This window comes from Hylaeus anthracinus, unplaced genomic scaffold (genome assembly GCF_026225885.1).
Source record: "Hylaeus anthracinus isolate JK02 unplaced genomic scaffold, UHH_iyHylAnth1.0_haploid 0, whole genome shotgun sequence".
NCBI classification, from domain to species: domain Eukaryota; kingdom Metazoa; phylum Arthropoda; class Insecta; order Hymenoptera; family Colletidae; genus Hylaeus; species Hylaeus anthracinus.
Genome location: NW_026533254.1, coordinates 5,655,238 through 5,668,594, shown reverse-complemented (window position 1 = coordinate 5,668,594; position 13,357 = coordinate 5,655,238). Strand labels below are relative to the sequence as shown.

General features: G+C 40.6%; 1 protein-coding gene across 4 annotated transcripts in view; it reads left to right on the top strand.

The window, feature by feature from the left end:
- Positions 1-13,357, top strand: part of LOC128895994 (leucine-rich repeat-containing protein 24-like) — a 311,248-nt gene that overhangs the window by 131,775 nt on the left and 166,116 nt on the right. For all 4 annotated transcript variants that reach the window (XM_054159105.1, XM_054159096.1, XM_054159088.1 and 1 more), the window contains one exon: positions 5,204-5,243. The gene's annotated coding sequence lies outside the window, so the exon portion shown is untranslated. The remainder of the gene's footprint in view (positions 1-5,203; positions 5,244-13,357) is intronic.

The following is a 13,357-nucleotide window of genomic DNA, read 5'->3' as shown; positions in this document are numbered from 1 at the left end:
ATTAATAAAATACATAATTCAAATGAATAACATAATATAATTTGTGTCAATTACAAATTTTTGATTAAAGTCTTACTCATCAATCTTATTGCCATAATCATTCATTAGTGAACCTATCATTATTTCGTCATTATATATATATAATATAATTCACGTGTGGTGACAGAGTAGGATTAAAGAAATTGCAAGGGAGAATTACCTGAGCTGTCAAGTATTCATTTAATTAAATAAATGAATTATCACCGAAACAATGAAACAAGGGTTGGTGATATACCCTTGTGCCTTTGTCCGAATCTCAGTTCATATGTACGTTTGGTTCTGTCTTGTCTACGAGTTATAGAAAGATGTATAGCGCACCAACGTTTCCAAGAATTCTAATTCCATTCGAGCATTCGCGAACACCGTCCGATATTTCATGTACAGCCTTGTCGAGTATCCTTTGAACACTATCTCACAGCATTCTATGAATCATTTCAGTTCGTTCTGTTGATAACAGCCCAACAGGTTGAGAATTTATGGTTCCGTTCCAAGTGATTTCTGCATACTACTCGTAACCTTCATCGTAAAGCCTCCTAACTGTTTTAACCGGAATGCATTCCTAGAATATGAAACTAGGCAATAGGAGAATTATGAACGCGTATCGAAGAGAAAATATTCTCATTAATTTACTTTTGAGTCTACTCCGTATCGTTGGATGAAAAAGTTTCTTCTCCTCGGTTAATTAAGCATAAACGAGCTCAGAACATTGTATTCTTAAGCGTTCTCCTCTTTATAAGTTTTTGCACTGTGCTAATTAACCTTGTTGGCATTTGCATTGCTTTACTCTGCGTTTCTTGTCAAACACTCAGCTTCTTTCAGACGTTTTCCAAGGATGTTGGCGTCTTGGTCTCGTTAGCTGAGCGTGTATTGGCAAATATCGTTCTTCTGGTTGATCATGGCGCGTCCGTAGCTATTCCTTGATACTGGAAGAAAGAAATCGCCCGTTGTAGGTCGGAGCAATTAATCAAATTCGCGAAACGGGGTGACGTCGGGCGCTTTGAATATTCAGCTGATACCGTGTTATGAAGAAAAGTAAAGTATATTCGTTTCATCAGTTAATGACTTTCTCCACGCACGGGAGACACGGTGGATCAAAGTTCCTCGCGAATCCTTTTCCTTTCTCTACAAATAAAATGTTAATGGATCGTTCCGATGTACTGGATTAATGGATACGAGGTTCTTCAGATATTTAACTCTTTGAGTGCGAGAGGTAATTTTCATACATATCCGAAAAATGCCAGACAATTTTAAGCAAAGATACATGATTGTAACCAAAAATGTATATTTCGGTCAACTTTATTTTAAGATTCATAAAATTTGTACACAATATATAATATGTTAGATTTCCTTTATTACTAAAAAAATTAAAATTAAACGGTATAGGTTTAACATAGAATAAATTTGTATAAAGAAAATATTTTCATAAAAACTTGAATTTGAATTTTGTTTGTAAAGAAACATAATTTTTTGTCTTTTAAAATGAATTTTTTCATATATCTTTTCTTTATTCATAATTTTTATACGTAAACATATGGTTTTGAAATAAGCGTTCACATACAATTGTGCTCTTTTAGACACAATCGATGGATGCCTTATTTGCATATTGAACAAATAATACAGGACCTTTTTTATTGGGCCTCCATCCTTATTGGAGCGTACAATACAATTTTGTTTAATGAGTTATTGGACTTACAGCTTCGAGCAGCGTGATATCGCTCTTGTTCCTTTCTTTGCAAATGTATGGAGGAGCGATATTTCACTCAAAGGGTTAAGGAGCTCTGTCCGGAGATTTTCCTGTAAGTTATTTCTAGGATTACAATTGATGCTTGCAAGTTAAGAATGCAAACCTTCAACGATTTTCTCGACATACAAGTTTTGCTTCAATTTTATTCTTCCCGAGTTGGACGATTATACAGTAAAATGTACGAATCATTAATTAAGCAAGAACTCCTGATGCCGCGACGCTGACTAAACTCGCTTTTATTGTCTGTCCCTATTTGTTTGTTCGTTTAACGTTCCCATTATACAGGCCAAACATAACGCGAAACGTAGCGTTCCCTGTATCGCGTAACCTGATTCACCGCATAATAGCACCGCTAATAATCGTAGCGGTGGATTGATATACCGCGTGTAAAATGCGGCTTTTCCCCAGCTGTGCGATCTCATATACGAAATGACCAGCATCCTTATCGGTAGGAATTTCACACTGGTGTACAGTGTGATATTTCAGCGATCTAGCGGGACAAACAGTAATTTTCGAAATGTTCACGTAAGTTTTGTCCCGCTAGATCGCTGAAACATCACACTGTGCGGTAGTTCTTAACTTTTTTAATCTCACTATGAAGTATAGAACTCGAATTGATTAATTTAATACTACATCTGAGGTGTGTATGATTCTCTGGTGCAACAATCGTGATTAAGAATATTTAATTACATTTGCAGAAAATATTCCTGTGCAATTTGATTATATTTGAGACAAGGAGGCGTGCATTAAAAAAGATACAATCACTGAAACTAGGTGTCGGCACGAAGAGTTTCATAAACCACTGTATTGTGTACTCGGGTCGATAAAAGTTACACGGATCTCGGCCGCGTGTTACACGAAATTGCCTAGATCCTGGAAATCGTCCAGATCGTTGCACGAATTGAATGATTAATAAAAAGAAATATTACTGTACAGCCATAATACTAAATTGCAATCACGAAACGTATACTTTGCGAACGTTTCATCTTAAACAAGATCAGCAACGCAACCGGAAAGTCCTTTTTCGCGAGTACTGGCGTTAAAGGGGCCTTCTGACATGATTATGTGAAAGCGACACTGCGAAAGATAATATTTATAACTGCTGAAAATAATCGAGGATTATTGTAGTCGCTATCAGCGTGGATGCACCAGCTTACTTAGCTTGTACCTTTTTATGACGATGTAGATAAAATTCGATAGGATTGTTTTCCTTCTACGAAGCCTATCAATGTGTACGTTTCTTTATCGTTTGTTGAATATTGTGTAGACATTGATGTCGAAAGGAATATCGTGTTCGATGATCGCGTATCTCGAGCAGAACAAGTATGACTAGATACGCGGTCAGATAAGTGGGTAGATTGTCTGATAGACAGTGTGCCAATGTCGCTATTCGTGTTATACATACACATAGAGTCACTAGTGTTTATATCACGATAATTTACCACGGAACATACATACTACTTAGGATCAAAATTAGTGGGTCTCTCAATGCCACAACATAGACGAAAACTTGGATGAAACTAGACTGAAACTGTAAATAATGGGTATTTAGAACTTTTTATTTCTTTACATGAACTTACAAAATCTTGAAACACCAACGCAAGTGGAAATAGCGAGTTATGGTCAGACACTCCCGCCAAATCGTCCCCAAGCACAATCGTGCCTCAAGTATGTATGTTCAAAGCCCAATCTCTCGAAAACGAAGCCCCTTATGACAAAACTGAACACTATCTTTTCCATTCATTTTTTTCACGCAGAATGACCACGTTGTCGCTCGGACCTCCAACTACTAAAATACTCCATATAATATTTAAATAAAATTTCTCTCGTACGTGGACAACGCGAATAAACTCTGGTGCACAAAGTGAATGGTTGCGGCGCAGAGTTGAAATAACACGCTCGCCGTTTCGATCTTAATTACATAACCTCGTATTTATCTTTGGGAGGTGGCAGGCGAGGGGTGAGGGGAGGTGTGAGCGAATCGCGCAGAATCCACGTGGTACCCCGAGCCAGGCAATTAAGCTGTGGCGAAGAACGGCGAGAAGCTATTAACTCGGTCAAACGGGCCACGGGCTCGGATTGTTGCTATACTTTCGCGATAATGGAGAATTAATAGAGCCGACGAGGAGGCATAGGGAGTTCGAACCAGGAAAAGTTCTCGATATCCGTCGTCATCGTCTCGTAACACGGACGTGCACCGCGAGACGGTAGACGGTTAATTAAGGAAACCGTTAACTGGGGGGAAGCCGACTTATCTGCGACGATTCGCTGCTAAGTTACCTAACAGAGCAAATGTTTCAGAGTTTCAATCAGTTTTCCCCCCCGGCCTCACTCTTTTTCTTGGCCGTCGTCCTCGAATAGCTACTTTGCAGTCGTTGCCATAAGACGCTCTTGAATGCGATTATAATAAATTCTTCCCTGAAAGTTGCCGAAGTACTCGAATCCGCTTTCGATGATAATGGCCGCGCGGGGAGGGCGCAGAAGGAAGGGAGAGAGCGTCGCGAAGCGGTTCCGTCACCCCGTCTTTCAGCCAGCGATGGCGGGATTACGATTTACATGACAAACCTTAAAGCTCCGTGGCGTTACTTAACGACTTCCTCGCGGGGCTGTATCAGAACCACGGGAACATTGTGCTTCCCCTCGTTTTCCTCGTTAAATAGCCCCCACGGCCACCGTCGTTTGTATTGCTAAGCGTTTTCGAGCGACCCGCGAAAATTAACCCCTTAATAGCCTATTTTTCGTTTTTACACTTCAACTAACAAATATGGTACACTTTTTTCCTCTTCTATAAAATATCACGAAACGTATAAATCAACGTTTAATCTAATCTAACTGCACCTGGCACGGCCATTTTCAAATCTGCCAGTACGAATGGGTAAAATTTTATTGCGATAATCTAACGAATATAAACACCCCGTTGCGATTTATCTGCTACGTTTACTCGATTGGTTAGCTGTTCAGAAAAGCTTTTACGCATTTCCCCTGAAATTTAATTTAGATTTATAATTGAGATCGGACTTTTAATCGAACGAATAACGTATCGAAAGATATTTACCTTCATAATTATAATATACACTACCGCTCAAAGCAACTGAACCATAAAGACGTACTATAGTATTCCGTTGTATCATATTATTTTTATCTTTCTTATTAAACTTTGTTTTATCCGTAAGTATCTGTGTTCATTATATCACAGCAACATCACGCAACTCCACTTTAATTGATTTCACGTATATAAATATATTAATATATTTATCGTTCGTTAGACGTGTCTGTATATGTAAATCATGGGAGTGTGCGTTAGAGAGCTGAAAAAGACAATTCCCTCGTTTTTTGTCTGTGGATCTAATAGGGCACCGTCGCGTCGTTTATTTTTTCTGGTCGCGTATTTACCGTCTCATTTTGTTTTCTGTGTTCCAGGTGACTGCTTAGGATCCACCCGTACAGCGACTACATGCAGGTAGGTACATCTACTTTTCATTTACAAGTCGCTTGCGTTAAGTTTTACTTCAGAAGACCCTTATCAACGGAGATATCGGGTAATGAGGTTCAATGAGATACAAATTAAAGTGGAAACTATTCAAATATTTTACAGATATTCGAATACTACATGCAAGTCTCGAATATCATTAGAGTATTGTTATACATTCTACAGAATGTATAATTATATAATACAGACTAATACAGATACATACAAACATAATACAGAATGTATACTTACATTTTTACAGAATATATTCCGCGACAAAAACGTACGAAAGTCTACACCGATGAGAAGGAATTAATATTCAACAGCTTCAACCGTTCCCGTTTGTAATTGCTTTCCATTTAACGAGATCGGTTAAACAGCGAACGTCCCTCGTGCAACAAACAAATTTGTCCAATATTCTCGTCCATTTTTTTGCCATCGCAAGCTTGGCGTAACCACGAACACGACAAAGGCATCGCGCCAGCGTAAAAAGAACGAATCGAACGTTCACAGTTCGCGAAATAGAAAACGGTGAAATGTATAATTTACAAAGCGAAAGTCGTTATGAATAACGTACGAATCCGACCGATTTATTCCGCGTTTCGATAACATAGGATGGGATGTCATATATTATTCCATGCATTGCTGCAACGAATTAAAACTCTTTTGTACGAATCTGTATAAAGGGTGGTCTTTAATCAGCAAATAATTAAACCTACAAGTAATAAAATAATATTCATAAATCTAGAAGACAAAATACAATGGAAATATTATTTTTTAAATTTGACATTAGCAATGAATTTAATTAACCAATTTAAAACGAGACAGGTATTGAACTACCCTGTATTTCCAATGAACCACACTGTATAAATCGAAGGGGTGGTAACACGTAATGCAGAAATAATCGGAGCCGCTGGGTGGTGGGTTAACAATTGAATTGACGCTGCGAAAATTGGATATTTCCAACGATCCCTTCGGCATCGCGCATCAATGGAGGGGTAGGAGCGCCATACGTCAAGTGAAATCTCATTGGTCCGTGGAATATTTCCGGTATTTTCCAAAATGCGATTTACTTGTGGCCAAAGTGTCGTTTTTCTGGAAAATCCCATTCAACGTGGGTTGTTCAAATATCACTCGATGAACAATGCTTTTCACTTCGCTACTCAGTGATCATAAGTTCCATAAAGCTGATCAAAATGGTAGTACTGCAATATTTATTTATTTTCATATTATTTTTCCGGCTGTGCAACCCGAATATTCTCGAAAGTAGAATACAATACCTAAAAATACCTAACACTTGATCAGCAGGAAATTAATTCATATTTCTCTTGACTAACCCAGAAGTTGAATTTTTAGAAACATTTTTGCCCGACTCTTTGGGATTTCCAACAACTACGTCATCACCGCTACGACGGATATCTAGTGGAGTGTCCAACTCCGGTATCCATTAAACGTGGATGGAGGGACCGGGGGGAAGGGAAAGAAATAGAGAAAGAAAATTATTTGTGGGTTGACTCGATAGCTCGATGACGAAGCCAGATAGAACGAGGCCACCGGCGTCGTATCCTATTGAACTTTCGTATCAAAATAGAAAAGAATTGTCTGTATCGTTGGGCTAACGATGCCAGCCATCGTCGCTGGTTCTATCTCCAGGGGTCGGGTACGCCTGGAGTCGGGTACGCAAATCGTCCACGAAATGGAAGGATCGTATATTTTTACATCGGTATATTTCTGCTCGATTTAATTAAACGCTCTGCAAACGTTCAGTGAAATGCACAGAGAAGATAATTGAATCTGAAGCGAGATGGATTGCTCGCTCGCGCTGTGCTACCCTTTGTCACCGAGCTTTATACGGAAGCTTGTCTCTCTAATCGACCAAGCTTTCGCAGTTGGATGGAAAAAGTAGGTCCTTTGATGGAGTATCGATGTGTGCTGCGACGGACATAATTTTAACGAGTTTTGGTGTTAAGTCGACGAGGATTTCGAAGCCCTTCTGTGAAAATAATGTCGGTTTTCGGTCTACGCTTAACTCATGCGGCACCCATTTTTCGAGCTTCTTTGACTTTCCTAGCTGTCTCAGGTGATCAATAACTGTTGGATGGCTTATACCTAACTCGTGTGCAAGTTGTCGAACCGTTGTTCGTGGATCAGCTTTAACCAATGTTCTTCATTTTCGAGGCTCTCATCGCCACTTCGAAATTTTTTGAACCAATGCTGCACCGTGCGTTCATTTACGGTATCCTCTCTAAACGCATCGTTGATATTACCAGTCGCAGTTGCAACTTTATGACCCAGTTTATATTCATATAAGAATATTAACACGAACTTGCTTAGTACCCATTGCGAAGTAAATAACTTGAAGTGAGGACAAATTAACAGTAAAAACAAAAGCATACCTATAAGCATGCAGCGCGACATCTTCACTGTAAGATGATATCGTAACGTGAATACAATAAAGTGAAGTGTTATCCCAAAACCAAGCGTCAAAGTTCGAAAGTTCGAAAACCGACATTAATTTCTTACCAACCAAATACATGAAATTTATTTCACGAAGCTAGTGTCTACATTGTCCTACATTGTTTACGAAAATATTTCTCTTTTACGCTTTTGTATACATTTTATACTTTCTTTTCTTTTAGGTTTTATGTAACATTTATTTTGTACTACTTCCTCCTCTTTTGGTCAAGGAAAAACCATTCCATCGTTTCCATTAACTACCCTCGCGTCCCGTCTTCAATCACACCCGTTTGCAGAAGGAAGGCTACTAAGTACCGCGTTCAATCACTCACCAGAAACTTGGCCCTGTAATTATTTCGAACGGAGCATTTGCCGGGTAGTGTATCCGTGATTTAGAGTAGTATTGTCAAAGACAGTCCATTACCATCCCGTTCGTTAAGTGTTCCTCCCTTTCAATTCCACTCGCATCTGCTTCCAGACGGAAAGACGTCGACACGTTTGATCACTGTCGCGAAACTTGATTCCGTAACTGTTTCAAGTAGTGCACCTACTTTCCCAAGCTCTCTGCTTACACGAAGACATTTGCTACCTGTTTTAGCTAATCACACAATTCGATGCCAAATCATAGCATCAACAGGAAACAATACGCGTCTTTTCTTCACACCAGGTGCTTGGATACTGAATTGTTAACAGCTACTATGCAGCAGGGAGTATTCTGTCGGAAGTGAGAACTAGTAGAGGTATCAAAAAGTTTCTGAACTGTCTCTATAAAAAGTGACAGACTTACCTGAGATTTTATTAGCCACCATCAAAGTGGTCCCTCTGGGAGTTGACGAAACGGTCCCGGCGATTCTGACATTGTTGGATCGACTTATGAAAGTTTTCTTTCTTCCTGGTATTCAGCAGAATCTTCTTTTGAATTATTATACCTAGTTACTGTCGCGACCAGCGATAACCCAGTTATTATAATCTTAAATTAAACTTATCCACAGGACTTATCCTCAGTCACGTTGGCTTTCGATACTAGCTCCAAGTTCGTACATCCCCCGCGTTTCTTATCCTCCCAAACTCGACAGCTGCGCTACGGTAAACAATGCCCGAAGCCGTTTTCACAGGTCAAGGAGCCGCGAACCGGCTAGGCTCGAGTAAGTCACGTTTTCGCACGTGGGGCCGACACATTCATCATAAAAAGCTCGTTACGGCACCACTTGTTGTCCGAGCCTCAAGCCTTTCGACGTGTCTACCGTGCCAGGAGAGCCTCGCGCCGTCGTTTCCTCCCGCAGCAAATTGAGAATAAAAGTGCCCGTGTTGGATCGCCGTCAATCCTCGTTCCCTTCATCGCGCGTTGTCCTAAACGTTGCCAAACTACGAATTCCATCTTATTTTCTCTTGTTCCGCTTTCATTTCTCCGTGAACGTAGCGTTTCAATCGACGACTGTTGTGCGCATTTACGTTGAGAATTCGAATTTTTTCATTCCATCTTGTCCCTCGATAAAAAGAGTCCATGATATATTTTCGAAATTTTAGTGTTGCTATGTGACTAATTTCGAAGATTTTCGAGTATGTTATTTTCACGATGAACGTTGATCCATGATTGAGATAAACTTGGTTAATTATTGAGAACTTCTTCCATTAGTTAACTACTCGAGATTTCGAACGTGATGCACTTTGATTCGAAGCTCGGATATCGGAACTTTGCTATTTTAGTACGTAAATTATATATCTCGTGAAATTCGAGTAATTTCGAAGGCGAGGTTTCGGCGGCTGAAAACAGACGGAACACAGCGTTACGATTCTTCGTAGGGAATCTGGGTAATTAAGGGAAAATCCAGTGTAGTGTTAAAAGCTTAAAAAGTTTCGAGGGACAGAGTGAGCTCTCGGGATATGTCGAAAGAGTTGGCTACTCCACGGATTAACATCAGTTTCGTGAATACGGTTCACGTTTTGTATTCCGTGCTTTCAATTACCTTGCGTTCCGAAGTATGAACTTTTCACTTCATTTGCCCAATTACCAGATATTCCACACAGACGTGAAACATGTACGATTGTAGCTTTATGTTTGCTCGGGGTGTGTTGTACAAGACCAAGAAAGATAAAAGTAGGTTAAAATGTCTATCTCCGCGGGAGACTCGTGTTTTAACGGGTCTTTGGCTTGGAGCTAAAGTTTCCTCATTGTGGAATATCGTCTGGGTTTTTCAGAACGAAACTCCCGGAGTCCTTTTGGTGCTCCTGAACGATACTTAGGTGGTCAGGAGTAAAACAAATTTTTTTAAGAAATAGTTTAAACATGAATTCGGATGCGAGTTAGGAAAATGTCTGTAGTTAGAAGCTGGAAAGATAATCTTATGGTTAAAGGGATTGTAGTACTATGTGTGAGAGGAATGTAGATATCCAATTTCGTAGTAGTTTTGCTTACTTCGCAATTCCTTAGAGGGATCGATTTCTTATCTCTGCGCAGCACTGAACGGCGTGTTTGCATTGCGCGAAGTTAGGATACGATAGCGCACGAATATAGTGTGTCTTGTCCTAATATATATTTTATGGTTTCTACAGAACTCATGACTTAAAAGCACTTCGACGCTGAAATATAGCTGCTTGTAAGCAAGTTTGACGAATATACTTATTAATTAATCGCAGACACTCGAAAGATGAACCAGACTCCAACCAGCAAATTGAATTAGAGGCAAAGATGGAAGTAAGGAACACCGTAACCGCCGCTACAGTCGAAGTTTTCGTATCGGAGAGAACTAAGACGCGGTCCCTGTCTCTCAACGAATTTACGTATATCCCGTTCGTTGACAAACGAGTTCAGGCGGTGATACACCCAACTTGGAGGGTCGACGGGTGGTTCGAATCGAGTTCGAAAGTTCATCGCGTTACGCCGCGGAGTAGCGGCCCGTGCAACGGTACGGTGACCGGATCTGTTCGTTCGTGCGTGCGGTTTCGCGTGAGAATCGTATTTTTCCTGCGAAACCAAGATTAATCTTGACCGCAAACGGACCGTCGACACGCGACACGATGGAAACGTTTTTGACCAGCCACTTCGTCCCTTCGAAGAAACGAGAATGGTCCACTGTAGCAAAAACTCTTACAATTAATATTCAATCATGTTGAATTACACAATAGATACTAGTTATAGTTTCTGTTAAAAAAATTATACAGTATATGTGCAAGTTTTATAAAGATTTCTTGTGCGTTACTACATATTGTCTATGTAGTCTCTGAATGTATGAAATAGTATGCTTGCTTGTATTGACTAACATATACGTTAGTCAATATATTGAAATACTATACATAATGAATCGATAGAAGGAAAATGTAATGGTTTAATGAAACGATTTTTTTAAGGTTTAGACTCTAAACTTTAGAGGCTCGATCCACTTTTGGATCTAATGGTTCTCCACGAGCCTGATGCATTCACGATTTGCAACGCCTATCGTGCAAATAATTACATGTTACACCAATGACTCCAATTATCGTGCAACACGCTCTTTACCCACTGGCTGGTTTGTTACGCGATCATAATTAATGAACGTTGTATCGAAATATTGATCTCGCGTACGGTTGGGGAAATTCCATCGCGAAAGACAGGAAACTGTGCTGTCCGATTCAGTTGTACAGTGTCGAGTGATCGAAGCTGCGCCGTGACAAAAAGAGCTTTACGGGGGCCAGGACAGTTCGAGGCAGATCGCGATCATGGTTTTCAAATCGGTATTTCGCAGGCTGGGTACACGTTACCGTAGCGGTGCACATCGCAAAACTCGGTTCCTTTTTTATCGTTCATTTTGTCAGCGCGACAGAACGGAGTATAGCCTGCCAGTGGCGCAGTATTCCAGAGATGGATATAAAATAGGTAACGCGGCTGGAACGATAACACACACCCGCGTCCGCGTTCCATTTTGCCTGAATATCGAGTGGCGGGAGCAGGAGCAGTCGACTTCTCGATTGTGTGTTATTGGGTGCTTTCGACGCCTCTGACTCCCAACGTTAAAGTGCGAGGCAGGGGGGCCTCTCTTCACTTTCGCGTTCCATTTTTGCGCGAGACTGGGGGAGGCTGGTATATAAACAGGAAAGAATAAGTAAAAGTTTTGGGATTGAACATGCGAGCGTTCATTCGTCACTCTGTGCAGCGTGCTCCGTTGACTGCGCCACATTCCGTGATGGAACACCATTCCGATTTGATTTTCCTCCAGGGATTTCGCTTTACCGTAAATTAACCCTGGAGCAGAGCTGCTCTACGTTCCTCGGCTCGTGGCCCACTGCTAAGTATCATTTATCTATCCACCTGGTTGCTGCTGGTCAATTATTTATTCACTTTACTTGATCCATCTCCCCTGTTACTAAATAATACTAGGGGCATTCAAATACCTGCTTCATACCTTCCATTTTTTACACCATCTCAAAGTTCTGATTTTAATTGATAACACAGTTCCTCCCACGATCCCTTTGATTAATGTTTTGGACAGCTGCGGGAATAAACTATCGAAAAGCACCGAGATTAGGCTGAATTCAGGTCAACCAGAAACGAAGTAAAGCAGAACAGCGTTCCTCAGACATTCGATTAGAGGAACTTCCACCCTTCTAAAATGCTCCATCCCTCAACTTGGAATTAACTCAGCAGCGATCGCGCTTTAAATAGTAACGTCAGCGATCCTCCAGGCGGACTCGATGGCGGAGCGCGTATGTCGCGTCCGACGATGCGAGAAAGAATGAAAACCGATTAAATTAGATAACGAGGAAACTCGCGGAAACTCCTCGCAAAGTTTTAAATGAATCGTTGGAGCTGGCGTACCGTCGTTTGCAGTCCCGACCTTGATCGAAGTAGGACAATCTTTCTGCTGGTACTCGAGACTGGTACTCGTGGCTGAGTTGTTCTTTAGGGGTCGAACACATTATTCGATTCGACGTTAATCAAAAACTGCACTACCTTCTTCGTAAAATATCATCACGCTATTCATTTGGACTTCCGTTATTTAAATGTTCTTGCATATTTGTATAATTTACCTCTCTTTTCCCAGTTCAACAGAATTTCTTTTTATCTAAAAAGGTTCGTTCTGCATGTATAAATAAAAGCAATCAACTTAAGTTACTCAATGGAATTCTAAACTTTAATTAGGAGTCAGAGAACTTTGAGTGCTCGAAGAATTTGGAGGACTTGGGGGCTCTTGGTTCCCAATAGCGATCGATGTATATTAAAACTATGAACTATGGATTTTGGTGCTAGGTACCTTAAATTAAGAACGTGTGCATACATTCCCACGTCGCATGCAAAATTCAAGAACCCAGCTAGAAAATCTTTATCGACATTCTTGCGCTTCCTTGTTCGCCAGCAGACTTCCTTGAGCACCTTGAAGGGGGAAATTACAACTTGGGTACAGCGGCGCACCAGTTTTAAGAGCGACGACGTTTGAATATTAATCATTTAATTAGATGAAAAGCTACGAGGCCGAATGTTGGATTCGTTTGTACTTGGAGCTGGTCGCGCTGGGGAGCTCTCGAGCTATCCTCCCGGCGGTTCAGACTTTCTGAATTTTTCCAACACGCGAGCCTTTCGAATCCCTAAATTCAACTCGTCGAACTACTTGAACTCGCAAATGCATCGAACTTATAACTAACTTTTTCATCGTTTCGAGTGTCATAATATCAAC